Source organism: Frankliniella occidentalis, unplaced genomic scaffold, assembly GCF_000697945.3.
Source record: "Frankliniella occidentalis isolate FOCC.00 unplaced genomic scaffold, Focc_3.1 Scaffold46, whole genome shotgun sequence".
NCBI classification, from domain to species: domain Eukaryota; kingdom Metazoa; phylum Arthropoda; class Insecta; order Thysanoptera; family Thripidae; genus Frankliniella; species Frankliniella occidentalis.
Window position 1 is genome coordinate 63,902 of NW_026267176.1, and position 5,265 is coordinate 69,166.

The 5,265-nt window shown below is 52.3% G+C and overlaps 1 protein-coding gene across 1 annotated transcript in view; it reads left to right on the plus strand.

The window, feature by feature from the left end:
- LOC113215673 (uncharacterized) overlaps nt 1-5,265 on the plus strand; it is an 11,528-nt gene that overhangs the window by 534 nt on the left and 5,729 nt on the right. The window lies entirely within an intron of this gene.

A 5,265-nucleotide genomic window follows, 5' to 3' on the forward strand; every position in this document is an offset into this window, starting at 1 on the left:
TCCCATCCCTGATGGTCTTCACATTAAAATGTGTTTATATTTCTAATATTTTCTATATAAACTCTTAAAAGCCAAAATCATGTTTATATTTCCAAATATCATGCAAAATGGGGCTGTTAAACTGTTAAACTCCTTAACCTAATAAAGCCTAAAATTAAATTGAGAAACTGAGAACTGAGAAAGCCACAGTTTTGAACTCGGTCCCCTGGAGTAAATGGTCCTCTGTGTGTGCGCATAATGAACTTGGACGATCTTCAGGTGATAAAGGGCATCAGGTACATGTGCAGAGTATGACGCAGTGTCTCTTGCTGGCTCTCCACTTCTGCAGGTCGAGGACCTCATTCCCCATGCGGTGCTCGATGCTGCGGGACAGCCCTAAACTTTAACATGCATGAGATGCATTTTTTGCTAATTGATCGCTTGGTAAGAAGCGGCGGGGAAACACTCGAGACTATTCGTCATCACATTACTGTGATGCGCTGAAGGAACACGACAAACAAATAACGTAAACGACAAGCCAGCTCATGCTACCGAATGTGTTTGGACTTTCCGGAAGATGCGGCTGTTGGACGGAAAGGTGCGATGACAGGTCACGCACAATATCAAATAGGTCAACAACTATTTTTATTTTTCTTTCACGACCTAACGGTGTATACTCCCAAAACTTGAAGAAACGCAGGAGAAACCCGCCAAACAACCTTTTTTGTGTTAGCAGACCACCTCAACCTAAAATACATTTACGACTGGCGCCCTTTTCCGGCACTGCGAGTAGTCAAGCAGTCTTCGCAGCAGAACACCATGTTTATATGAATATGCAGTGGATTAAAAATTACAACTGAAACGAAAAAGGTAAATCAGAGATAGTATTGGATGAAACCTAATATGTTGTATCGGTTACGAAGAGATTACGTCGCATCAGTCTCCATATACCGCCGGCAACTTTGTGATCGGTTCCGGCGACAAGGAGATTGCTGTTCGGCCGGCTTTGCGTCATATATGATAGCCAAATCATCCCAAAATACATGTCGCCAGGAAGACCCAAATTGCAGGTGGATTCTGCTGGGGAATTGTATGATTTGTATGACACTGCACGCCATAGGCGCTGTGTGACAGGCAGGTCAGGGAGGACGTCCCAGTAACCATACGTAGAAGAGAGGGAAGAGGGAGAGGGAGAAAGGGGAGATGGAGAGAGGGGGGAGAGAGGGGAGATGGAGAGTGGGAGAGGGATAGAGAAATGGGGAGAGGGGGTGGAGAGGGAGAGTATAGGAAAGGGAAGGCCCACTCCACCTCGTTGTCACGAAACTATTTCGCCAGTTTTTTTTCATAAATAGTCTGAATTGCAGAGTGGTTTTTGACATCTCGAGAGCCCCCTCCCTTGCCGTTCATGATGTCAGCCAGCCGCTGATGCCCACCCCCGCGGACGTGTCGCCAGGGAGACGTAAACAGCGCAGCCCCACCCCCAACCAGCGAGCGCGCCGCCGCCGCCCCGCGGGCGCCAGTGCTACCCCCGGCCCCGGCGCGCGCGGCCGGCCGCGGGTACAGCACGGCCCGCGCCGCGTCATGCAGAGTTCCCGGTAAACGTCGTTATGACACCACATCGACCTGAGTGCAGGCGCTTTCGTTACACGCCGCGCGTTTTGTTTTTCTCCTCAGAGTGCAGGCCGGCGAGAGGAGGCGGCTGATGTAGGAAAATTCCACAGCAAGAGGGCATTGCGATCGGTGACCGGGCATGGACGGCAGCCAGGAAGAGGACGACCGGCAGGGCACCCCGGAGGTGCGGCGGCGGCCCATGTCCGGCCGGCCCGGGCAGCAGCAGCAGCAGCAGCAGCAGCAGCAGCAGCAGCAGCAGCAGCAGCAGCAGCAGAAACAGCAGCAGCCCACCGGCCGCGCCCCACCACCCCGCGCCGCCACCGCGCGCCCCGCCAGAAGCGCCCTCGCCCTCAGCGCGTCGCTCCTCTGGTGCGTGGCGCCCGACCAGGTTTCATGTCCCCGACGGGTCGGGCAGGGCAGGGCAGGCTCCCAGGCCAAGCCGACACGACAGCCCGCGCTCTGGACGTCACCCGGCTCAGCCGGCTAGGCTCTGGCGAGGCTCACCACAATAAGCACACATGGCGGCTGCCACGTACGGTGGCGCTGCGTGACGTAGGTCACATGTGTGTCCGCGTGTGTGTGTGACTGTATGACTGTGTGTGTGTCCACGCGCGGGTGCGTGGAGCAGGGATGAGCGCGTGCCCCACTCCACGCGACACACGGTCTTTAGCAAACATATCGAGTTAGTGGATTCATCGCCGAGTGATTCCGAGACTGATGCGGCGTGTTCCTGGTACTGGGAGCAGCAGGAAGCACATACCAGGACATCACAGAACTGCAAAAGTCTTCTATGGAGTAACAATGAGAACGGAAAGCGTTTTGGGCATTTCAGCTTTTTCTTTCTGTTGGAAGAGGTCAGAGGACAATAATTTTTCCTAGAAGCTAGAAATTTCTGTCTTAAATTGTTTCTGAGAACGACTTCCAAAAAGGGGAAGGTTTGTCCCACCAACATGGGCAAACAGGGGATCAATATGGGTCCACGGAACCCTCGAAGGGAGAGAGGGCGGTTACAGAACAAGTTGCCAACATGTAGGGGTTTTGTAGCTCGAACTGCCTACCTTTGAGGTGGCTATTTATGGCCGACGCTGCGCGCGCCACGCAGCGAGCGCGAGCCGCTTTTGCGGTCTGATTCTAATGTCATTCGGTCGACCGGGCGCACGTGGAGCCGCGCGTTGCTGGCGCCGGGCACGCGGAAGGGGGACAAAATCAACCAGGCGGACCCCAAAACGGTTGGGAGTATCGGTGAGTGGGGAGGGCCGCTAAACTGTTCAAGCCCGACAACACGTGATGGCTATTCTGAGAGATCGTCCAGAAAGTACGTATGTTCTTCGAGAGGCATCCATTAAATTTTCGGGAGCTCGGCGCCTGCGAGACTAGGGGTAGGCCACCCTGTAGTACACGTATGGACTGCAGACAAGGTGTTGCTTACATATCAGGCGCTATGAGAGCTTGCTTTCTCTCGATCTTTCTGGATGTTCCGTAACTCAGAGAGGGGATTTAGAAACTGCTTTCTCTGTGGTTTCTCCTCGGCTGGATCTGCCTAACTAGCTAATAGTGTACCCTTTAGCTACAGGGGAAGAAGAGTATAGAGTATAAAAGGTTCATGATTGGTAGAGTCTGAACCCCTACCGGAGTGACGTAGGTGAGGCGGGAAGGTCTCGACCGATCAAGAACGTTTATGTTTTACACGCTATTCTTCGTCACCCTGGTCGTTACCTGAAGAACACAAAAGGGTATTTCGCTGAAGGAGACCGGAACCGAAAGAAAGTAAGGACAGACAAGCTAATTATGCCTGCTCCTACGCGCTTATTGGCAAACCTTTTCACTTATGACATTGCTGGCCAATCAAGGAACGAGACGTATTAAGCGTGATGTTCTTCGTCGGGTTCCGGGTTTTTAGCGGGATAACCTAGTAGACTCCCCCCACGACATTAGTATATGAGGTCGGCTTTATCCAAAAGAACGAAGCGCCTAAATGTATCCCAACTCGGATAAATTGTTCTGTGCCACATACAACTAAGCGTCATCATTATGCAGTTGCGACTTACCGTTTCAGGGAGCCGGGACAAACGTTGGGAACGGTGTACGGGTCCTCGCTCCGCTCCCTGAGCTTCGAGCGGATCAGCGAGGTCGATGAAGAGGAAGAAGAGCGGAGTGAGATTGCTGCCACCTCCAGATCCTCGCGGTCCTCGCGGTCCTCGCGGTCCTCTAAGTCCTCCAGGTCCTCCAGGTCCTCCAGGTCCACCAGGTCCTCGGCCTCCAGCCCTCCGTCCTCGCTGAGGTCGGGCTTCGGGGACTTCACGTCATCTGACGCCTCGGTTCAACAAGACGAGGACGTCACCGAAGGCGCGTCGCCCATCGAAGATGACGCGACGCTGGCTGACCTATCCACCGTCTCCAGCTTGTCCGACGGGACGGCCGACGGTGACCTCTACTGGAAGCAGGACGAGCTTCAGCGCCTCGTCGATGACATCGGGGAGGACGAGGACTTGGTCGAGGCCGTGAGCGAAGCTAACGACGGCAACCTCGACTTAACTCCCGACGAGCAGATCGTGGAAGTCGCCGAGGAGAACACTCTTCCGTCCTCGAGGCTGGATGGGGGTGTGAATGATGATGATGATGACGACGACGACGACGTTCTTTTACCGCCGAGCGTTTCGACGGCAAGCCTGGTGGACGATCCGGACGCTGTACTGGAGACGCTCGCCCTGGGCTGCGTTCTCGAGGACGCCGTCGATCAACTGTGCATCCTGGCACACACCTCTCGCGCTGCCAAGCTGGCCCCAGATCTGGCCAACCAGCCGCTCAACGAAAGGTAGGTTAGGTTGTGCATGGTCCATGGCTTCATTTTACCGAAGCGACGCGTCCTGAGAACAAAGTTAGATCTTTTTTCAAGATGTACACATACCGAAGGTATAGAAGACAGATTATTTTAGTCTTAATTTATTATTTGGATCGGGATGGGGGCGAATACCACGTGACTGTTAAAAATTGCTATTTGACTAAATTTTTCTGTTCGAACTACAGGACACGTCACACACTTAGCATCTGTTATTTGTATTTGTTAAACAGAACTCTAACCCACACCTGATAAAGATATTTTGACAACCTTTAACGGCGGACACACTTTCATCAAGGACTGAGTTGGACTGAGATGCGCTAGGGCCACACAGCCACACAGTGACTGGGTCTGGGTGTGATTGAGATGTAGTGTAATTCTGCAGGGAAAAACTTGCTTGTGCAACTTTACAACAGAATCAACAGGGGTTCTACTATGGGAGAGGTAGTTCACTAACCTCAAAAGCTGATGTGGTTGTAGCAGTCCAAAACCGTTCGCTACTGAATGACGATGCAAGATTCCGCGGTCAATGAAGTGCAACTTATAGGAGATTAGAATTCTAGAACAGCCGTAACTCCCATCGAAGTGTTCCACCCAAATTTTATTTCAAATTTAACGATAAACACTAGATTACTCTTGTGACGATGCTTTGTTACGCTCCACCCGCGCGCGACGACTAGACTACAGTCGCTTCGCTATAAGGATTAACTTTAACATTGCGTGTCAAGAAAATAGTCCCTACCATCGTGATGGACTATCTTCTAATTTAACCAACGCACGGCTGTAAACAAAATACTAAACAACGGAGAAAACTTTATCGATAAGCACTAGACAAT